This window comes from Macrotis lagotis, chromosome 1, assembly GCF_037893015.1.
Source record: "Macrotis lagotis isolate mMagLag1 chromosome 1, bilby.v1.9.chrom.fasta, whole genome shotgun sequence".
NCBI lineage: Eukaryota > Metazoa > Chordata > Mammalia > Peramelemorphia > Peramelidae > Macrotis > Macrotis lagotis.
In genome coordinates this window covers 96021588-96046852 of record NC_133658.1, presented here as the reverse complement: position 1 = coordinate 96046852, position 25265 = coordinate 96021588, and the positions used below count along the sequence as shown (strand labels likewise).

The window sequence follows — 25265 nt, the reverse complement described above, 5'->3', positions numbered from 1 at the left end:
TTATTATTACTAATCTGTGAAGGTTTTCAAACACCCAGCAAATATTTGTAGAGAACATTAGTATGATCGATTTAATGCTAGCCCTGAAAGATACCAAGAAATATGTCTTCATTACCTGACCTCAGAGACTTAAGGATTTAATTTAGAAAGAAGACATAGAAATCTGAAAAGTTAAGCACAAATATAAGGCCGCAAATAAGAATCAAATAAGAAGTAAAAGCAATGAATGATAGGAGGCAGGAAAGATATTTATTTGTTAAGATGTTCAGGGAAGATTTTTTTCAGGGAAGTAGGATCTGAAATGGTCCCAGAGTCTCAGAATCTCAGAGCTAGAAGGCACGTCTAAACTAGCTCTTCCCAACCTATAACCCAAGTGGCACTTTTCTCTGCAACATGTTCAAGATCCCTTCATTCATTCCTTTCAATACCTCAGTAGACAGGGAAATCCTATCAAGTTATCTCATTTCTTTCCATGCTATCCTAATTGATGTAAGGGAGAAGTTCATAAAGAGAATAAACTAGCCTCTGCAACTTTCTACGAAGGTTTCTACCATGGTCTCTGGGGATAAACAAAATGAACCTAATTTTGCTAGTCTGTAACTGTCTTACATATTTGAAAATAGTAATCATGGGTGTCCCAAGTCTCTTCTCTTCTAAACTTTGGGCAGACAAGAGAGAAAGAAGAGTCCTATTCAAGCACAGATTGAGGAAAGGAAAGGCCCAATTGCTTGCTAATGTTTATATATTACTTTTCTCCTGATTTCTCAATTTCCTGCAGTTACTTGACCTTACCTATGATTCAGATAGGAAGAGGAGATGGAAAGGCATTCTAGACATGGAGAATAGCATGAGCAAAGTCCCAGAGGCTGGAATGTGCTGGTATACAGGAGTTGACCAATTTGACTAGTAGAGTCCCTATAAGTGACACAGACACAGAAAGATAAGGTACTTTGGAAACAAATCTTGGAGAGCTTTAAATATCAAGCTGAGGATTTGGGACTTTATTCTCTACATAATAAATTCCTAAGACTACTTGATCAGCTGAATTCAGTTCAGGTGATCTAGGGCAGTGTCATTCAGAATGAAGAATTGTTTTTAAAGAAGGACGCTGCAAAGTAGATCTTGAATTATTGGATCTCATTCCCAATAACCCCTCTCTTTAGCTGACAAAATGACTGGACGCCCCAGCACTATTAATTTTCCTGACCTAAGAAATGAATATGATTTTCTTTTTCACTCCTGAGCAAACCAATGCCTCTGGGTTGTAGTAAGCTTGTTTGTTCTTTAGCCACTGAGTTTTATAATTTTGCAACCCACTGTGATTTCTGGCCTATTGATTATGGGTCTCTCTCCACCCTGAGCAACCTTAATCTTTTCTTAATTGCCTTAATGGCTTGTACAGCTTCTCTTTTGTGCCTCCCCCCACAAAAGCTGGTGCTACAAAGCTTTTGTATCTTAACTCCATTCCCAAATTGAAGAGTATGCATTTGAGTGAAAAGGGAATTCTCTTTCTGTCTTTTCTTTGTTTTTTCTTTTACTTAGTTTCTTTTTTAAACAACCATTCAGTCATCCATTTATGAAGCATTAACAAAAGTCCCAGGTATTGTACTGAGCTCTGGAGATACCCTGCCCTCAAAAAGCCTACATTCTACTGAGGGAGAAACATGTCACTTATTTAGGTATATTCCAGATATATGCAGAGCAGACAAGATATTCTTAGAGGAAAATGCTGAAGTATCTATAGAGAGCAGAAAGGCATGAGCTGCCTTGGAGAAAGAAAGAGACCATTGGAGACACAAGTATTTCTTAGGTTGATGGCCTCAGAGTCTGGACTGGAAGTAGGACTTGTGGTCTTGTGGATGCTCACTTGCCATCAGTAGGAATTGCTTCCAAATAAGACATTAAAGCTTAGTGAATGAAGTGCTAGACCTAGAGTCTGGAGATCTATCTGCAAATACCTCCTCAAACACTTACCAACATGGCCATGGAAAAGTAGCTCACTCATTCGATTCCCTAATCTGTAAAATGGGTTATGTCATGACTCCTTTAATCTCTCATAATTGTGGTTATCACCCAAAGCTCTGCCCTGAGATCTCTACTCTATTTTTCTCCCTACTTTCTCACTTGTCAGCTCCCATGGATTCAGTTATCATCTCTATGCTAATTGAGACTCAATGGATATACCTCTGGGCTTGTAGTCAAGAAGACCTGAGTTCAAATATGACCTCAGATGCTTACTATCTGGATGACCCTAGGCAAGCCAAATTTTTGCCTGCCTGTTTTCTCAACTATAAATTGAGACTAATATCTCCTACCTACCAGGGTTGGTATGAGGATCAAATGAGATATTTGAAAAGCACTTTGGCACAATGTCTATCATTTAATAAGTACTTAATAAATCTGTGTTTCCTCCCTTTCCTTTCTTCTTTGCAGATAATTCTCAGGTCTGTATTTCTATTCCATGTCTCTCTTCCAACCATCAATCTGGGTATCACCAACTGCCTAACAGACATCATGAACCATATTCAGCATCTCAACCTTAACATGTCCAAAACAGAATATCTTTTTCCCTCAAACCCTCCCCTCTTTCCAACATCCTTATTACCATAAAGAGCACCATCATACTCACAGTCATTCAGGCCTAAAATCTTGGTTTATTTCTCTCAAATATTCAATATCTTCCCTCTCCTATTCCTTTAGCTATTTCTTTTCTTTGACTTTACTGAGAGAAAATTGAGGCCATTCATTATGAGATTCCTCCTCTTCCCTATTCTTCAAGAGAGGGATCTTTTTAGGCAGGATCCCATAATAGGAGGTATCTGGGTAGCACAGCAGATAACACTACAGGCCTAGAGTCAGAAAGACTCAAATCAGACCCACAAGCTGTGGGATCCAAGACAAGTCATTTAACTCTGTTTACTTCAGTTTCTCATAAGTGAAATAACCTGAAGAAGGAAATAACAAACCACTTTTTGTAAAAAAAAAAAACCCACTAGGCATCAGAAAGAGTCAGACACAACGGAAATGACTGAACAACAAGAACCATAGTGGAAAATTCATAAATAGAGAGAAGAGAGGGATGTTAGAGATGAAATCCAACTAAATTAGCAGGAAAATAGTGAGGGATAATGACTCCTTTAATTTCTCAATATGAATGGGTGATTTGGTAGAAGTGGAATAAAAAGATGGGAAGGACTATTATGGGGAGAAGAAGATGAATCTTGCCTCAGAACAGGGAGGAAGTAGGGATCACAAAGAACATTCCCAAGAAAGGAAGAGAAAGAGTGATTTGCGCATTAAAAGACATCTCATTGAGAAAAGATTGTATTTTTGAAGACTTTATCCCATCTCTAGAGAAAGGACCCAGCATGGTAGAACTAAAGATAGAATAACCTGGATTTAGGAGTAATAAGTATAAGAAGAAGAGAACTGGCCCTCAAGACTTAAGATATGAAGTGACTCCCTCTACAAAATACTATTTCTATTGCTGAGTATGAGATGAAGACCACTGGACATCACCCTCTTCACCTCTCAGAAATATTGTTCCAATAGATCCTGCTCAAAATCCTAAGTTGATTAGGAAGCATTTATCAAGCACCCACTATAAATCAATCAATAAACATTAATTGAGTGCCTACTATATGCCAGTGCTAAAGCACTGGAGCTAAAAAGAAAAATAGAAAGCAAAGAGCAAATAAATAACAACACAAAAACCTCAAACCAGTTCCTGCTCTCTAGGAATTCAGTCTAGCAGGGAAGGTGATGTGAAAACAACTGTGTACATACGGAGCATGCTAAAGAAGCAATATGTGGAGACAAAAGTCTTGCATTTGGAGTCAGAGGAGACTTGGGTTCAAATCCTCAGTTTTCTCACCTGTATTACAGGGGATATAGGAAGTAAGACTCAAGAGCTTCCCTCAGCCAACTGATGTCAGGGCTAAAAGAACACAGACTTCAAATTGTGCTTTAAGGCACTTATTACCCATATGACCCTGTCCAAGTCGCTTAACTTCTATTGCCCTAGACAACTTTCTAAGACTAACAATGACTCAACAGTTTCTCATGTGCATTGGAAGAGGGAACTTCCTCACTGGAGTTTTTTTTGCCAAAGAAGTCATGAGTCAAGACCAAAACTAAAATGAAAAAAATGATGCTTATTTCATAGGGCTGTTGTAAAATAAACTCTGCAAAACTTAGAGTGCTATATAAAGGTCACCAAAGATTATTTTTAGGGAAATTTTTGTATTCCCTGGTCTTTATTTGGTGGGCAAATCAGAATTAACTAGCTAGCTGGTAGGAATGAAGGTGATATTTTCAAATATATTTTCTCCTCCTCTTTTCTTAGTCCCTATAGTCCTATACAATCTTATTCCTTCCTGATTTTCTTTCAAAGAGCCTATGTTATAGGATGAACAGTTGAGTTTGTCTGCTGAGCCCAAATGGTAGAATCAAAAGTTAAAAATGGCAGTGTAATAGAGGTGTGACTTGTTTTTCAAATGAGAAAACTTAGGATCAGAATGACCTCTTAATTGGGCTCAGAGATCTACCCAACATTGAACACAGATAGCAAATACATTACTCAGGATGTGAACTCAGGCATCTCTTCTTGTGTTCTTTCCATTACACTATGAAAAGAACATTTAATTCTAGAGGTCAAGTCAATGTGCTCCAGCACTAGAATGAAGCTAGGCTTGGTTTATTTAAGTTGAATTCTGTCTGGGGCTGAATAGTTTTGTTTTATTCCAGAGTAATTACTCAATTCTGGTAGATTATTTCTGAATTTGCAGGTTCTCTTTTCTAGTTGGTGCAGTGGCTGGAGTTAGGAAGACCTCAGTTTAAATTTGACTTCAGACACTAGCTGTGTGACCCTGGGAAAATCACTTCAGCCTGTTTGTCTCAGTTTCCTCATGAGATGGAGAAGGAAATGGCAATCCACTCCAGTATCTTTGCTGAGAAAACTCCAAATGGAATCAAGCAGAGTCAGACGTGACTGCAACAACTGAACAACAACAAAATATTCTTTTCCACCATTAAAAAACCCTACTTGCCATCACTGTAATTGTAAAAAAGGGAAAAGAAGAGCAGATGATGTCCAATTCAACATCTTGCTCTGGTGGCCCTATCCAAGGTAGAAGAGGCAATTAAAGAACATGTGCGATGTATCCCTGACATTAGTTGCATGTCAAGGAGTTTCAGAGATTAGGAAAATTGCACTTCAGTGATTATGGGAGCTCTGAAAATTTAGGAAAGATGAAAGCATAGAAGCCAACAGGCAACTAACTTCCTGTGGATCAATTCCAGGGAGATGCAGTCTTCCTGAAAAGCTGACCCAGGCCATCAAAACCCTTCACACCTTCCATTCTGGGGAAATTCTTCAAAGTTTGTTTTGAGGGTATAGATAGTAGGAAAAGATAATAACTCAATGCACAAGGCCTCAACAATACATATGAGGGAAATATATGAATGACTTCATAAGTAAAATGCCTGGAGACTCTAGTCTTATTCTCTTATTGCCAAAGATAAACTCTGTACTTCTCAGACTCGATGATTTTATTATTTTAATAATATTTTACTTTTTCCCAATTGCATGTAAAGCATGTTTAAATTTTTAATCTAAAAGAACATTTCTGTTTCCCAAGTCCATGCAAAGATAATTTGTAACATTCCTTTTTTTCAAAAATTTGAGCTCCAATTTTTCTCCCTCTCTCTTACCTCCCTTCTCTGAGATGATAAACAATTTGATCTAGGTTATACATATGAAATCTCATGAAGACATTTTATTAGTCATGTTATGAAAGAAAAAACAAACCAAAAAACCCCTTAAAAATAAAGTAAAAATAGCACATTTCAATTTGGTTTCAAATTCTATCAGTTTTAACTCTGGCCACAGATAGTATTTTTCATGACTCCTTTGGAATTGTCTTGGATCATCTTCTTGCTGAGAGTAGGTAAATCATTAACAGTTAGTCATTGTACAATATTGCTGTTAATGTGCACAGTGTTCTGGTTCAACTCATTTCACTCAGTTTGTATAAGTCTTTCTAGGTTTTTCTGAAATTATGCTACTCATCATTTTTTATAACACACTAAATACTATTGCAATCATAGAGCACAACTTGTTTAGTCATTATCCAACTGATGGGCATTCACTTGCCTACCAATTATTTATCACCACAAAAAAGGCTTCTGTAAATAGTTTTATACAAATAAGTCCTTTTCCCCTAAAAAACTTTCTTTGGGATACAGACCTAGTAGTGGTATTTCTAGGTCAAAGGGTATGTACAATTTTATTGCCCTTTGAGCATAGTTCCAAATTCCTCTCCAGAATGGTTGGATCTGTTCACAACTCCACATTAGTATCTCAGTTTTCTAACATCTACTCAAAAATTTATTATTGTCCTTTTCTATCATATTAACCAGTCTAATAGGTGTGAGGTAGTATTTCAGAGTTGTTTTAATTTACATTTCTCTAATCAATAGTGATTTGGAGCATTTTTTCATGACTATGGATTTGATTTCCTCTAAGACTAAGATCTATTCTTCCCCATTAGCTTTTCCAGTCATATTATTCACTGTTTTCTCCACACCCCAAACATTCAGAGAGGTTTTTCTCCCTATTACTTTTTCAGAAATCCCTGAATAGAAGCAAGTTTTATGCAGTTGGAAAAGGGCTTTGGACTTCCAGTTGCTCCAAGCTAGATCATATAGTCTTGAATCATCTTAAAAAACTATCACTATCACTACCATCTCCCCTCTGTAGTCCCACCCTTAGCTCTCCCACCTCCAAGCACAATCCTTGTGCCATTTCTATGGCAACAGGAGACATTGCTGTAATTTTACATGTAAGAAAATGCATATCACTCCAAGGAATATAACACTCCAAATTTATTGCAAGTTTCTCTTTTGTTCATACAGAGTGCACAGGCTGCATTTGAGATGGACCTATTACATTGACTTGGACTTTATAACATAGAGTTGGAGTAGATCTTTTATTCAAGGGACATCAATGGTATATAACACATGGCTCATTCATCACTATTTTTAGACTGTGATGTAGTGTTAGATATGAAGTCAGGAAGACCTAGGTTCAAATTTTGCTTGTTATACTTCCTAGTTTATTGACTATTAAGTTACTTCACTCTCTGAATATTTACTAAATTATAGACATTTGAAATCTTTGATTTTAAGTGGTGAGGGAATTCTGAAATTACAGATTCTTGACATATTGATGTAGCACTTTTGATGAGATTAAATTGTATGCATATATGAAAAATTCTTTTAAAATAATACTTATTAAAATATAGAGCCTTAGTTTTGAAAATACCTTCAGATACCCGCAAATAGAACTCAAGCCAAAAGTTTGGACTTGGAGAAATGATCATTCCTTAAGTAGAGGTTAGTGGAGAAGGAGGTCTTTAAATATTTCATACCTGAATTATAGCCAATTATCAGATTATACAAGGGAGCCAGCATGAGTGGTTCCCCTCTGGCCATCATCATATCGAGAAAGCAGACATAAAGTAAGAACTAGGAGGGAGAGGCCCAGGCTAAGGGGGGATTGGAAACTGGAATTTGGGTTGAAGAATGGTATCTGATTCCACAACTGGGTCTGTGCCTGTCCTTCCATTTTTATCTACTACATTGTTCTGTGCTTTTTTGAACTGCCAGGGATACCTGGAAAATGTATCCTTGAAAATATTCCCCAAATCATGAGTCTGACTAGACAGACCCTCTCAATATTATCACCATTTCTTCCTGCTCCTATTACCACAAGAAACATACCCAATGATACCCACCTGAGTGTAGTTTTTCCTCAGTTTTACAGTTCTACAATATTAAAGTCTCTCACCTTGTGTGATACTTATCTATGTCTTTCCATGAATCCCCCACATAGGACCTTTCAAATATATTGGAAGTCTTCCCTTTATTTTTTAATATTTTAAGGCTACCTGCAGAATTTGGGATGTCCTTTTATTTCTCATTCATTACATAACTGATTCAACTCCTTTAATAGAGCTTACATTTCTTGGATCAAAGCTTTTACCTCATTTCATGAGAACAAGTCATCATTGATAGAGCACTATACTTACACACCGAGGCAGTTAGTGCAATGGATAGAGAGCTGGGGCTGAAATCAGAAGATCTGAATTCCATCAACTGTACAATGAAAATAATTGTGAAGATAACATACCTTAGCCCATAGTAGATTCTAAATAATTGCTTTCTTCTTTACTTATGCTCAGTGGGCACTTTCCATCATTCTGTAAGTCAACTATAACCACCTGCTATGAAAACCAACCACAAAAGAAAGGACAAGGAGATGTGAGCACGACAAAATTTTACTTAGCCATATTGCCTGGTTTCTTTTGTGGCAGTTAAGGAAGACCAGAGATCTTTTAGCTGTGTTCCTAAATTTTTGAGGAAAGCAATAATGACCTTTCCTCAACCATCCTTGGTGTCCCCTCATGAGAACTAGGGACCAAACTCAACATAATATTAATAGCATTTAATTTTTTAATTGATACAATTTATTTGGACCTTCTACCAACCTTCTACAAAGCTTGCCCTTGAATGGTGAATTGGTCAATTATTGAAAAGGAGAAATGTATCCTTTGGTAGCATGATAGGTATTAACATCAATTCTAGCATTTGATCATTAATTTTGGTTATATTATCATTATTATAGTCACTATCTCTTTTATTCTTTGGGTTCTTTTTTTTGCATCATTTTACAAAAAGTTTTCTGAAGTTTTTCTATACCACTCTAGTTTGGGCTGCTTTTTGGAAGCTTTGTCTCCTATCTGGGAGATAAAATGGAATTTCCCTTACAATTCTATGAGATCACTGATGATTAAGCCTACTGGTATAGAAAAAAAGATAAACAAAGCCCATATTCTGAACTATTTCTATTTTTCACTCCTTCTAATGCAGCAGAAGTCTACTCTATTTGCATTGCACCCATAAGCCATAATTTTTCCAGCTATTGCTCAAAATTTGGGCCTGCATTTTTTTCTAGCTTTTTCAGAACTAACTTTCTGGATGGTTTAAGTTTTGAATAATTCTCCATTTCTTGGCTTTAAAAGGATGTAGTCACCTCTAAGTAGACCTCTCTCTACTTATTCCCCTAGCATATTGCTTTGAGGCCAGTAGAGCCTCTTGGCCCACTCCCCTCTTCATCACTACTAATATCTCCTTGTTTACTGGATAACTGGAGAGGAACCTGACATGTCAGTCCTTTTATATAATCTGATAATTGATCATGACCTCAAGATGAAATAACCTGAATCCTTCCTCTAGGTACTCCTGCTAGTGAAATGATTATTTTTTTTTCAGTCACACACTGGGGATTGGGAACAATTTCATCAGTTGAAAATCTAAGTCTATAGCTTCTTCACATCACTGAGCTCTGTCCAGGTGATACTGAATCACACAGTTTTCTGTGTTATGCTTCAACCATGGTCCTTTTACTTTTGAAAGTTACTGAATTTTGAGATGAAATCAAAGGCAATGAGTTCCCTGAGACATAAGCCAAATGAATTGCCTCTAAGTTAGGCAAATAAATTTCTCCAACTTAAACATATCTCTTAAGGGAGGAATCATGATTGACAACAGGTATAAGTTGAGATTTCTTAGATTTTTTTAAAATTAAGCTTTTTTTTTTGCAGTCAACAAAAAAATCTATTTTTTCATGCTCCTCTTCCCTCCCCTACCCCTATTACACTGGAAAAGAGGGGAAAAAGATAAACAAAGCCCATAAAAATATGCAATCAAGAAAAACAAATTCCCTCATTTGTCATGCTGAAAAAGCATATGTCTCATTTTGCACCTTGAATCCAGACAGAGGCAGTAGGTAGTAGGCTTAATCATCAGTGATCTCAAAGAATTGTAAGGGAAATTCCATTTTATCTCCCAGATAGGAGACAAAGCTTCCAAAAAGCAGCCCAAACTAGAGTGGTATCAACATAAATGCTGGTTCCCAAGCAAACATTTCAGAAAGGGCCCACTTAGCTGTTAACTGCCAATTAAGATAAACAACTCTTCAGCAGAGAAGGGCTTCCCCCCACCCATTCCACCCCCTACCTTTTCATGGATATGTATTTTGAATTTCATGGATGTGTACTTGAATAATCACAGTGCTTTTCCCATCCTTGGCTTCATTCATCCACCCCCAGGAGGTAGGGACAGGCAAAGATTATTCTCCCCATTTCACCAATAAGAAAATCAGATCCCATAGAAGGGGCTAAGGACTTGTTGGACACCCATGTTCAAAAGTCAGCATCTTCACAATGACACTTGAATTTAAAGTGAATCATGTGATATTCCTATTTCTCCTGCCTTCTATGACTGTTTAAAATATTCCCAAATTTCTAAAAAATGCCTTTGAGCTACTTTTTTTTTCTTTCCCTCAGACTATGCCTTCATTTACCTCTCTTAATGGCACTAGTTCACAATTATTCTCTTCACAACTCCTTTGGATAACAGTCTCTGCCTTCTTTCCACCTCAACTTGGTGGCTTTTCATCAGCACAGCTGCTTATAAGTCTGAAAAGCTAATGTTTTAAAAATCCCAAAATCATCAGACGCATAAGTAATTGCATCCTGGCAAGATTAAATTAGGTGAGTTAGAAAAGCAGCAGGGGGTGTTATAATTCAGTACTTAGAAGGATAACCAAGTGAGTAAACATCAAATGAAGAAAAGATTCTCATTTCCTCTCTTTTGCTCCTTTGGGCAAAGCCCAATTGGAGCCCTCAACATTTTATAAGCATGGCAAGGACACTGCTCTCCCTGACCCCAAAGTTTCTTTGCCCTTAGGACCCAAGAATCAGAGGCAGCTAACTCCTCACCTCTTGAACATCATTACTGTGCCACTAAGGCATAGTAAGTAAGATGATACTAAGGATCATAAAAGGCCAGAAATCATCATTGATCTGGTTGACCAATAGCTTGAGAAGAGTCTCTAATAACTGTCAATTTCAGAAGGACTCGCATAAAATTTTGCACATCATCTTTAAGTATTTGAGGTTTGTCAGTAAGGAGGAATTTTCACAGAGTTCCCCAGAATCAATTAATGGTACAACTGTAAGGGATTTTTAGGCATCACCTAATCCAAGGAGTCTTAACATTTTTTGTGTCTTGTCCCTTTGGGGAAAGTCTGATGACGCCTATGGACCCTTTCTCAGAATAGTGTTTTTACATGCATAAAATAAAATATACAGATTACAATGTAAGACAGTGAAATTAAGGTAATTATCAACCTGAAGCAATCTCTGTAGAGTTTTAAACATAAGCTGAATCTTTTCAGAAACTGGTTCATTTTTTTCGGGGGGGGGGGGTGAGGTGCTTTCAAAGGAAAGCAAAGAAATTGAAAATTTCACTCTGGTTAAAAAAACAAACAAAAAAGTCTGCTCTATTTCAAACCTGTAGCCTATCACCTCTCAGTTAAGAAGTGGGAAAAAATATTTTATTTTTCACTTTAATCAGAGATCTGAAGTCTTTCAATGATGTTTTACTTTATATAATTGGGAGAAGTATGCACATTAGACTCCTGATTCTGTTTCCATAACTCTATTTCAGTCCATACAAGTCTTCCTAAGTGTCTTTGAACTTTTGTCAATTATTTTGGTACAGTGATATTTCATTATATTTATAGAGCACAATAATTCAGCCCACAAATAATGAGCACCATGTTTCCTTCTGTCCTTTTTTATTTTCTATTTTTAAAAGTGCTATAAATGAGGGACTAGATCAGTGGTGTAAAGAACATTTGTATGAGGAAGCTCCCTCTTCCAATGAAGACTAGCACCATCTCTAAAATTTATAAACATAGAGAGTAGCATAGAGCACTGAAAGTTTAAAACAACTTATCTGGGATCACACAATTAGCAGTGGTCGAAGGCAGGACTCAAATCCAGTTTCTTCTGGTTCTATGTTGCACCACTATATTTCTATCTGTATGGAATCTTATGCTTTTATGCTCTGTCTTTAACATTCTTGGGATATATGAATTATCATGGCTCTATCAAAACGGATTGTGTAGTTTAGTGAATTTGAAAATTATAATTCTAAATTGTTTCCTAGAATTGTTGAACAAATTCATAAGTGCATTAGTATGTCTATCCTCCCACTGCCCTTCAAATATTTACCTTCTTTTGTTATCTTTGGCAATCTTATAGGTGTGAGAGGACACCTCAGAGACCAATAAATCTATCAACAAAAATGTCAGGCACTGAGATAACTGCCAGGTATACAAAGACAAGTACAAAACAGATTCCCAAGTTCAAGAAGCTTACATTCTAATGGTAAGATAATGTGTATATACATAGCTACATATAGAATATTTATAAAATGAAAACATTTATTTTAAGAGGGTACATCTTAACAACTGGTGACAACTGAAAAGGAATTCTACATAAAGTGCTGTTTGCCAAGATATGGTCAAAATAGGTGCAGGATTTTACCATAAGCAAATTTGGAGAGAAAGGAATAGTTTGCCTGTCAGAGAATTTAGACCAAACAAAATATAGAGGATGTTATGATACATAAAATGGATAATTTTGATTATATACTCAAAGAAAGGCTACCAAAATTAGAAGGAAAGCAGAAAACTGGGTGAAAATTTTTTTATACCAAGTAATTTTACAGCAAGATAAAGACTTCATTTCTCAAATATATAGAGGACTGAGTTAAATATATAAGAATACAAGTCATTCTCCAGTTGCTAAATGGTCAAAGGATATGAACAGGCAAGTTTCAGAACAAGAAATCAAAGCTATTTATAGCCATATTTTTTAAAATGCTCGAAATCATTATTTATCAGAAGAATGCAAATTTTAAAATTTCTGAAGTACCGACTCACACCCATCAGACAGGTTAATAAGACAGAAAAAGGAAATGATCATTGTTTAAGGGAATTGAGAAAACTGGTACACAAATATGAAACGATCCAACCAATGTGGAGGATGATTTGGAACTATGTTAAAAGTGCATTCCCTTGGATCCAGTAATACTATGTATTGGCTGTATCCCAAAGAGATTTTTAAAAATGAAAGGGAAAAGAACATATTGGTACAAAACCATTTATAGCAGTTCTTTTTGTGGTGGCTAAAAATTGGAAATTAAGAGGATGCCTATCAATTGGGGACTGGCTAGAAAGTTGTAGCATATGATTGTAATGGGAAAATATTGTAAAGAAAGCAGAATGATTTCAGAACAACCAGGAAAGATTTACATGAACTGAAAAAAAACTGAAGTGAATGGAACCAGGAGAACACTGTATACAATATTGTACAGCAATTGTAAGGCTTTACATGATGAACAACTGTGAATGATTTAGCTTTTCCTAGAATGTAATGATCCAAACTAATCCCAAAGTTCTTATGTTGAAAAATGCTACTTATCTCCATAGAAAGAACTGATAGAGGCTGAATACAGACTGAAGCATAATATATTTACTGTCTTTCTTCCTTTCTTCCCCCCCCCCCGGGGTTTTCTTCCATAAAATGACTAATATGGAAATGTATTACATGACTGCACACATATAATCTATAATGAATTGCTTTACTATCTCAGAGAGGTGTGAGGGAGGAATAGCATTTGGCACTCAAAACTTTAAAATGTTTATAATTGTTTTCAAATTTAATTGGGGGAAATAAAATATTTTAAATATTTTTTTAAAAAAGTCGTCTTTGTGTTGCTTTTTTTTTTTTAGGTTTTTGCAAGGCAATGGGGTTAAGTGGCTTGCCCAAGGCCACACAGCTAGGTAATTATTAAGTGTCTGAGGATTTGAACTCAGGTACTCCTGACTCCAGGGCCGGTACTCTATCCACTGCGCCACCTAGCCCCCCCCCAAACATTCCTTCCCCTTTCACCTGCAGTTAGGGAGAGGTGGTGTCTAAACTGGCTCCAATATTTCCTTGGGAACAGCTTATATTTCAGGATGGCTTGTTTTTGGACTAATACAGTAGGAGTTAAATCAGATTCATCTCCAATCCACACTTTTTTTTTTTTTGCCAGGCAATGGGGTTAAGTGGCTTGCCCAAGGCCATACAGCTAGGTAATTATTAAATATCTGAGCCTGCATTTGAACTCAGGTACTCCTGACTCCAGGGCCAGTGCTCTATCCACTGAACCACCTAGCCACCCTGTGTTGAGTCTTTTTTTTTAGACTTTTGCAAGGCAAATGGGGTTAAGTGGCTTGCCCAAGGCCACACAGCTAGGTAATTATTAAGTGTCTGGGACCAGATTTGAACCCAGGTACTCCTGACTCCAAGGCCGGTGCTTGACTCCAAGGCCGGTGTCCTGACTCCAAGGCCGGCAAGGCCGGTGCCTGTGTCGAGTCTTAAAGAAAACCAGAGAGTTCAAGAGGTAGAAGTTGAGGAGAAAGTACATTCTAGACAAGGTAGATATTGTAAAGACATATCAACAGGAGAGGAAACATCATGTGTATAAAAACAGCAAACTGACTCTCTTGACTTCACTATAGGTGTCCATGTCTGAGAAACTGGCATAGTAGAAAGGGGGCCAAGTTGTGTACACTTTTAAATAGTTTATATTTAATGTGAGGGCTACTACAGAGATACAGTTATTTATTCAGTAGTGGTGGTTATGGTCAATACCATGCATCTGAACCAGAATTCAAACTCGGGCCTTCATCACTCCAAGTCTAGTACTCTGGTGGCTACACCACCTAACTACCACCCAATAGAAGACTGTTGGCAATAGTCCAGAGATGTTTTGATTTGTCTTTTTCATATTATTAGAGAAGATTCTCCTCTGATTAAGGATTTCAGAGAATTCTAGGATTCATTTCTCCTTTTGAAAAGTCTATTCCTATTTTTTTTATTATAAATCTATTGAGGAATGATTCTTGTTATGCAACCACTCAGAGGAATTTGCATTTTTTTATATTTTATTTCTAATTTTTATTTTTCAATTCCATATTCTCTCTCTCCTATTTCTTTCTCAACCATTGAGAAAGCAAGAAATGACACCCATTTTACAGATGAAATCATGTAAAATACTTCTGCATTAGCCATGTACAAAAAAAAGAAGCAAGGAAAATAAAAGACAGGAAAAATATGCTTCCATCTGCATTCAAAATTCATCACTTCTCTCTATAGAAATTGATAGCACTTTAATCAAAAGTCTTTTAGAATTTTGGACCCTTGTATTGATCAAAGTTATAAGTCTTTCACAGTTATTGTTACAATATTGCTGTTACTAGTTTTCTAGTTTGTCTCATTTTACTTTGGATCAGTTCATATGAGGATGCAAGTCTTTCCAGGTTTATTTGAAATCATCCTATTCGTAATTTTTCTTTTGATTTTTATTTTTTGCCAGGCCATGGGGTTAAGTGACTTGTCCAAGGTCACACAGTTGAGTAATTATTAAATTAATGAGGCTGGAATTGAACTCAGGGCCTCCTAACCCCAGGGCCTCCTGACTCTAGGGCCATTGCTCTATTCACTGCGCCACCCAACTACTCCCCTTCATAATTTCTTATAGCACAATAGTATTCCATCACAAACACATATTATAACTTGTTTAGCCATTTCCCAGTTGATGGGTATCTCTTCAAGTTTCCAATTCTTGCCACCACAAAAAAGATCTACTATGAATATCTTTGTACATGTGTCCTTTTCCTTTTTTAAAAAAATCTCTTTGGAGTTGAGACTTACTAGCAGTATTGCTGGATCAAAAGATATGCATGATTTTCTAGCCCTTTAGACGAAATTCCAAATTATTTTCCAGAATGTTTGAACAAGTTCACAACTCTTATCAACAATGCATTAATGTATGTATTTTCTATATCCCCGTGAATATCTGTCATTTTCCCTTTTCTGCCTGATGAATATGAGGTAATAATTAGAATTGTTTTAATTTACATTTCTCTAATTATTTGTGATTTAGATAATTATTATTAGCTTTGGCTTCTTCTGAAAGGCAAGAAAAAAATGTTCATATCCTTTGACCATTTATCAATTGGACAATGGTTCTTATTTTATTCTTATAAATTTGTCTTGGTTCCCTATATATTTGAGAAATGAGTCTTTTATCAGAGAAATTTTCTATACAATTCCCCTAATTTCCTTTGTTTTTGACATCATTAGTTTTATTTCTGAAAAACTTCTTTCATTTCATGGATTAAAAATTATCCAATTTTACTTCCCATAATCCTAACTCTTCTTTAATCAGGAACTTCTCCTCTACTCATAGATCTATCAGGTAATTTTTTTTCATGCTACCCTAATATGCTCATGACATCACCCTTTATATTTATTTGCCCGTTTAGAGCTTATCTTGGTATTTCATGTGAGATGTTGGTGTATGCCTTGTTTCTGCCAGACTACTTTCCAGTTGTGTCTTAGCAGTTTTTGCCAAATAATGAGTTCTTGCCGCAAAGGCTGGAATTTGAGTTTATCAGACACTAGATTACTGTGGTCACTTGCTTCTGTATATTATATACCTAATCTGTTCCATTGATCAGTCATTCAATTCTTATCCAATATAAGTTGTTTTGATGATTACCACTTTGTAATATCATTTGAATCTGGCCCTGCTAAGCTTCCTTCCTTCACAATTTCTTTTCATTGAATCCCTTGATATTCTGGCCTTTTGATCATTTCAGATAATTCTTTGATAGTTTGATTGGTATGGCACTGAATAAGTAAATTAATTTAAGTTTGTTATTATATTGGCTCAGTCTACCAATGAGCAATTGTCATTTTTTACAATTGTTCATATTTGTCTTTATTTTATGAAAAATATTTTGTCAATTGTGTTCTTATAGAGCTCATATAGTTGTGTCTTGGCAGGTAGACTACCAAGTACCTTATACTACCTGCTATTATTTGACTTTTCTTTTTTTTTGTCTTTTTTTTTGTTTTTAGGTTTTTGCAAGGAAATGGGGTTAAGTAGCTTACCCAAGACCACAGCTAGGTAATTATTAAGTGTCAGAGTTCACATTTGAACTCAGGTCCTCTTGACTCCAGGGCCGGTGCTCTATTCACTGTGCCGCTCCCTACTATTACTTGAATGGAATTCTATTCTTATCTCTTCCTATTGGATTTTGTTGGTTATATTTGAAAAACCAGTAATTTATGTGGGTTTATTTTATATCCTGAAGCTTTGCTAAAATTGTTAATTCTTTCAGTTAATGTTTTAGTTAATGCTCTACAATTCTCTGAGCAGATCATATTATCTGCAAAATGTAAAAGTTGATTTCTTTGAAACTTATGCTTATACCATTAATTTCTGTTTCTTGTCTTATTGCTATAATATATTTAAATTTCAATACTGAATAATAATGATGATAATGGATATTCTTGCTTCACCCTGATCTTAGTGGAAAGTATTCTAACTTATCCTCATTATAGATATTTTCCCTTATGTTTTCAGCATTTTAATATGAATGTGTTGCAATTTGTCAAAAAACTTTTTCTGTATCTATTGACATAATCATGATTTTTTTTTGTTATTGATATTGTCAATTATACTAATAGGTTTCCTAATATTAAACTAGCTCTGCATTCCTGGTATAAATCAAACCTGGTCATAGTACATTATCTTTGTGATATGTTGTTGTAATCTCCTTGTTAATATTTTATTTAAAATTTTTTATCCATATTTATTAGGGAACTTGGTCCATAGTTTTTTTCTCTATTCTTGCTCTCTCTCTCTCTAGTAGCATTTATATTTTAAAAGAGGATCCTATAAAAATTAAATTCACTGGATGAAAAGAAACTTTACCAAAGGGAGGGGGAAGACATGATAGATTTCTAGATAAATTCTATCAAATGTTTAAAGAGTAATTGATATTTATGAAAGTTACTCTCAAAAATTTAAGAAAAAACACTATCAAATTCCTTTTATAAGACAAATGTAATCCTACCATTAAACCAGAAATGGATAAATGGAAGAAAGAGAAATAAACACCAAGATCACTAATGAATTTTTATATAAAAATATTAAGCAAAAATTTACAGATGAGAAAATCAAAGTGATCCATAGTCATATGAAAAATTTCTCTAAATCATTACTGATTAATGCAAATTAAAGCATCTCTGAGGTACCATCTCACACCTCTCAGACTGGCCAACATAACTAGAAAGGACAATGATCAATGTTGGAAGGGATATGGGAAATCTAGGACACTAATGCATTATTTGTAGAGTTGTGAATTCATCCAACATTTCTGGAGAGCAATTTGGAATTACACCCAAAGGGCAATAAAAATGTGCATACCTTTTGATCCAGCAATAACACTATTGCACCTATACTCTGAAGAGGTCATGACAAAGTTTAAAAACATCACTTGAACAAAAATATTCATAGCAGCAAAGATTTGGAAATTGAGTGAATGTCTATCAAATGGGGAATGGCTGCACAAATTGTGGTATTTGTAGGTTATGGAACACTATGGTTCTATTAGAAACCAGGAGGGATGGCAATTCAGGGAAGCCTGGAGGGATTTGCATGAACTGATGCTGAGCAAGATGAGCAGAACCAGAAGAACATTGTGCATCCTAACAGCAACATGGGGGTGATGATCGATCTTAATGGACTTGTTCATTTCATCAGTGCAACAATCAGGGACAATTTTAGGGTATCTGTGATGGAGAATACCATCTGTATTCAAAGAAAGAATAGTAGAGTTTAAACAAAGACCAAAGACCTTTAATTTTTTTTAAAAAGGTACCTTATTTTTTGTTATCTCATATTTTATTTTTTCCTTAATGATATGATTTCTCTCTCAACACATTCAATTTTGATCAATGTATAGCATGGAAACAATGTGGGGGGTGAGGGGACGGAAGTGAGGTTGAGGGAAAAATTGTAAAATTCCAAAAACAAAAAAATATTAAGCAAAATCCTAATAAAATACTATAGCAATATATCCAGAAAATTATCTACAATTTTCAAACTGGATTTTTATACCAAGGATACAAGTATGGTTCAGAAACAATTAGGATAATTAACCAAATACCCCAAAGTCACATAAAGATTATATCAATAGATGGGAAATAAAACCTTTGACAAATTACAATATTCATTTAGGTTAACAAAAAAAACTAATAGTATAGACATAGAAAAAAATCATTATTTAAAAGGATTAAAAAGTATTTCTCTAAACCAAAACTTGTAATTATTTGCAATAGAGAAATACTAAAAACTTTTCCAATAAATATGAGTAAAGCAAGGATGCCCCTTTCCCCACTATCATTTGACATTCTAGAAATGTTATGCATAATAATCGACTTAAAGGAAAAAAGGAAAGAGACAAAACTTTCTTCTTGCTGATATTATAAATATTTACTTAAAACTTCCAGAGAATTAGTAAGCAAGTTAAAGAACAGTATAAATATGTTATAAATATAAAAAATAGTTTCAGTAAAGTAGCAAGATACAAAAAAAACCCCAAACACACAAGTATTTTTATATAACAGTAACAAAATCAAAATGGAAAAACAGAAAGGGAAATTCCATTCAAAATAACTACAATGCAGAAAATATTTCAAAGTCAATCTGTCAAGATAAATTCAAGTTTATATAGATATAGTTAAGAAACATTTTTTTAAAATAGAGAGCATTTAAATAGCAAAGAGGATAGCCAATGCTCATGATTGAATCACATCAATAGAACAACAAATGATAGCATTACCTAAATTAATTTACAGATCTAAAACTATACCAATATACTTCATAAAAATAGAGGAGGTCTCATAGTAATATGGATATCACATTGAACTTGGAATCAGGAAGACCTCTGAAATATTAACACCTCAGACATTTAATGTGTGATGTAAGACAAGTTACTTAAAATCTCCAAGTCTCAGTTTCCTCATCTGTAAAATTAGAGTTGTACTTGATAACCTCTAACATGGATTCTATCTCTAAATCTATGATTCAATGACAGTAATAACAAAATTCATTTTTAGGTATAAAAATTCTAGAATTTCTAGGATCATAATAGAAAAAGAGAAATGAAGAAAGAATAGCATTCCTAGACCTCAAATTATATAATAAAATATCAATCATCAAAACTATTTGGTAGTATTTAAAATAGAAAAGTAGATTAGGGAAAGAGACTAGATAAGAATCAGGAAGAATGTAATCCAATACTACTTTCTTCGATAAATCAAAGAATCTGAATTACTTGGGGAAGAACTCTTCACATGATAATAACTAATAGAAAATTAGAAACAACTTGAAAAAATTAGTAGTAGATCAGCATTCTATATTATATATCACAGTGAGCTCAAAAAGCTTTTATCCCATGTATATAAAATCAAAAATCATTCTTCAATGGCTATGTGGTCAAATGATAAGATCAAACAGTTCTGAAAAGAATTATAGATTATAAATAATCCTATCAAATATTGCTACAAATATCCAACAACAATTGTGATATTTATTATTTACCTACCTCTAGGACACTCCCCTTCTTTTCTCAATGAGTTTAATGCCTGACTCACAGTCTTTCTCCCCACTCCAATATATTATCGGGAGATTCAATATGCAGGTTGACAAATTGTCAGTGATGTAACCTGACCTGGTCCATTCCACCTCTGTTACAGACCCCTGATCTTGTTATCACTTATAAAGCATTGCTATCATGTTTATAAACTGAAATTTCCAAATGTGATCATAGTCTTATGTTATTCCACCTCTCTGCCTTGAAACCCAAAATTCCATTCTTTGTCCATAACATGATCTTGAGTTCTTTTCCAGACCATTATTTGTGCATTAGTCTCCTCCCTTCCCCATTTTATATCCTTGGTGAACCAGTTCAATTTGCCACTGTACTCTTAAATCCCTTTCCACCTAATCTGCCAAGCCTTAGTTCATGGAATACTCCCCTCATTTATTATTACCTCATACTCATGCACTCCTGAACAAAGTTGGAGAAAACTATGAAACCATATTCATTGCATCCACAATAAGTTTAAGTTACATAATTTGAAATGGACTTTCATTTTGGCAAGACAATTCTTTTACACCACCCTAATTAGTTCACTATCTCACTCATCAGTGTGCTTCCAAGCTTTTCATCCCTCATCAAGCTATGAGCCATAGTTCCATCTCCTCTTTTTCCCACATCTAAGCTGAGAACCTTGCCTTAGATTTGAGGAAAAAAGAAATCATTTGCTGAGAACTCCTTCTTCCCTCTGCTCAAATCACCCAGATACCTTCTGCCACCATCTCCTCCTTCAGCTCTGCCTTATCTGAAGAGGTCATCTTTCTCCAAACTAATGCTTTCCTCTACCCATGCACAAATGATCCTATTCCAATGTCTTCTTCAATGGTTTATTCCCTGTATCATCACTACTCCTTTATAATTAATCTCTGCCTTTCTGTTGACTGTTTCCCTTCTACCTCAAACATCTTTCCCATTTTCAAAAAAAACCCAGCTTGATCCATCCAGTTCTACTATCATCTTCATCTCTCTCCTTCCTTTTGTATCTAAACTACTTGAGAAAGCTATCTATAATAAATGCCTCCATTACCTTTATTCTCATCTATCTATAATCTATCATCTATCTATAATCTGTTTTATGACTTCATCATTCAACTTCTTTACAAAGTTACCAAAGATCTCTTAATTATCAAATTAATAATATAAGTACAAATAAAAAAACTTCAAGATTTTATGTCAAGTCCTGCAAATTTAAAAATATGATAAAAGATGGAAATAACATTTGGTCAGGCAAACTAATATATTGCTTATGGAGTCCAGAAAGCAAATTGTAATCAAACATTTTTTAAAAAGTAACTAAATTGTTTATAATCTTTGACCCAGATGACCTTTGCCAAGCATATCACCAAGTAGGTTGAAGACAAAAGAAAGGTCTTATGTTCATCAACATATTTATTGTAGCAAAGAACTGGAAACAAAGTGGATGTTCATTGCTTAATGAATGGCCAAACGAACTATTGTGTATAAACATAATGAATTGTTACAAAATGATGAATAAGAAAAATTCAGAGAACCATGGGAACATAAATTGATGCAAAATGAGCAAGCAGTACCAGAAAAACATAATGACAACAATGCAAATGGAAAGAACAAAGAAAAGCAAATAAAACTGAATATTTTATAATTATAATGGTGAAACTTGGTCATACAGATGAGAAAAGCAGACCTGGTAGACTGGAGGATGGCTAGGCATAGCAATAAACACATCATATGACTTAATAAGTTTAACTGAACTACTTTTTTTCTCTTTTTTTTTTATTCTTTGTTTCAAGGGATAGTTTGCTGGATAGGGGAGACAAGAGGGATGGCTATGTTCAGAAGTTATGGTGATATAAGAACAAAAGAGCTTTAGAAATTGAGATAATTATTTTAAAAGGGTAATTAATTAAAATTCAAAGAAAAGAATTCAATTAAATTCAGAAAACAATTATTAAGAAATCTACCACATGTACAGCACTGTGGTAGTCACTAGAGGACTTCCTTACAGGACTTCCACTCTAGTAATAAATGTCCCATAGTAGAGTTTCAGGCAAAATTATGGACTAACCAGAAGACATTTAGAGGACTGTCACCCTTTTTTTTGCTCTTGAATCATATCATCAAGTCAATAAACATTTATTTAATATTTACTAGTTCCAAGAATTTTACTAACAACAGTAACATAAATACAGAGAGAAATTTTAAAAATCATGGGTCCTAGTTGGGAATGATGACTTATTGAAAAGATAACATATTGAAACTGAAAGGGAAGTGAGGTTACTAAGAGTCAGGATTGCAGCCTGAAGATTAATGAAGTTAGTAGTCTGAGAGTTCTTATTAGAATGAAAATTCTGGGAAGAATCAGATAATCTGAGAATAAGACCATAGGAGGGAAGGTATTTCCCAATGTGTAAGATCCATGGATGAAGTGAATTTCCAGAGTGAAGAGATTTCTATGGCATAGTAGAGAAAGTCTAGGGAAGTCAAGAATGACTGAAGATGAGTATCCATCTTCCTTAAGTATTTGTGAGATTGGAAGTCCATCTCTCTCTCTTCACATATTATATAAATAAGTAATATATATATATACATAATTTCATACTTTGAATAATACTATAGTATATTGCTAGTACTATCTGTACTATTAAATTTGTACTAGTTTACATGGAAAACGTGGCTAATATATGCACATATGTATACTATGTATATCACAACATATACATTCATGTCCACATATATATTATGATTGTTTTAACATATATTATATAATAGGCACTATAATGTATAATATATTATATTATACATATATCTATTCTGTTAAAGTATATATACATATTTATTTATGCTTATAGGTATGTGTATATGTATATCTATGTGTGCACATATGTAGATATATTCATATACATATGTAAGCCATATTACCTCTACACATATTTTATATATGTAATATATTTAATGTATGTGTTTAGATTTACTGTGTAAAGTATGAGCTTAATTAGTAGTACTTAGAAGAAATTAAAGTAAGTTAAGATATTAATATTTTAGTAAACTGTGATCTCATTTATATCTATGGGAAAAGGTTGAGCAATGCAAGCAAGAGTATAGCTAACCTAAGATGTTTGTCTCTACTTAATAGGATTAATTTTATTTTTTTTAATCATTTTAGACATTAAAAAGACACATGTATTTTCTACATCTCTGTCACTAATTCCAAAAAAAGAACAGGAACAGGAATTGCAAGTTTACATTTCACACACAGCCCCAAATCTGCTGGCTGATAACTTTCACTAGGTAGAGGGAATCTGGAAGAGCTTGCATTCCCCTAGGATTTGTCGGCATTTCTTAACTTCATGTCTACCATGTTTAAAAGGCTGAGTCTTAGAACATTACTATCTCCAAAAATTTAAAAATTAATAAAATCCAGAAGGCAAGAGAGACTCACATGATGGGGTTAATAGGTTACAGCAGATTAGAAAAAAGGAATCATGAAGAACTGAAAATTACCAAAGAAATTCATGAGTGAAAAGTGTGATGGATGGGTTATTTGGGAAGAGTGAGAATGCAACATGGGAACATGGATTTATAGCTAGAAGAAACCATAATCATCTAATCCTAACTTTCATTTTATAAATGAGGAAATGGAAACTCCAGAGAGATTTACTGACATAGCCAAGAGTGTAAATTAGGGATACCAACTCCAAAAATAGGACTCTTTCCTCTTAACAATAACTTCCCTCAACAATTAATGTTGACCTGAAGTACTCCACTGCTATACTCAAAATGTCAAGAGAAAACAAGGAATGTCCCCAGTCCATTGGGTAACTTCATCCCTACCCTGGTGATTTTATAGTATAACATAGACAGGAGCTGCCCAAAATACATAGGCCTGCATAGATTGCAATCTGCATCACTGAAGGAAATACATTACTCTCTCTAAATCCTCCTTGGATTTCTCTTAGGAAAGGAGGAATAGTGAGAAAAGATGAGAATGCACTGAAATCAGTTATTTTTACTTTGATTATTTTCACAAAAATAAATACTCTGGCTTAAGGGTACATGGCTTTCCATTTGAAATAGACTTTATTCCCTGTTAAAGGAATGTCAGATAGGAAGGACAACTTGGGAAGAAAAGGCAGAGAGTCTCTGAGTAACTATCATCTATTAGCAATCTTTAACCCTCTTCTTCAATTTTCAATAAGCATTCCAAATGATGGACAGATCTGAAAATCTTTTTTTATTTTTCCCCTTAATTCAGTAACAATGTACTGGAAGAACAATGTATAAGGGTAGCCAATTAACATTAGAAAGCAAAGTAACATCAGAAAAACACAATTCTCAATAATAATTCCACATAAAATGAGAATGAATAAAAATTTTAATTAGCTCTAGTGATCTGATCATCTTTTTCATTTTAAAGATATGCAATACTGTGACATATTTTATGAATTAACTACTGGTTCTAGGCTGATGGTAAATTGCAATCATTTTTTTCAGACAATATCTGTGAGCCTGAAATGGCAGCAAAATACAATTTTCAAAACAGTCAAAGCTACAAATAGCATTCATCAAATTTTGGGCTATTCAGATTCCGGTTCTAATGTAAGAAATCACTTCCCAGCAACTCACACACACAACAGTCACCTCCTCTGGTGCTCCAGGGATTGAACCTTAATACCAAATATTCTTCTATGGATTAAACTGCAGGATGAATTTCCTTGTCTTCAGTTCAAATGTTCATCATTGTTACACTTAAGGGGCTCAGTATATATTTTTGTTGAAATTTATAATTTTTCCTAATTCTAGATAATTA

At 34.6% G+C, this 25265-nt stretch overlaps 1 long non-coding RNA gene across 1 annotated transcript in view; it reads left to right on the top strand.

The window, feature by feature from the left end:
* Window positions 1-25265, top strand: part of LOC141513864 (uncharacterized) — a 187859-nt gene that overhangs the window by 141747 nt on the left and 20847 nt on the right. The window contains exon 3 of the long non-coding RNA XR_012475897.1: window positions 12174-12299. This is a non-coding gene — a long non-coding RNA (uncharacterized LOC141513864). The remainder of the gene's footprint in view (window positions 1-12173; window positions 12300-25265) is intronic.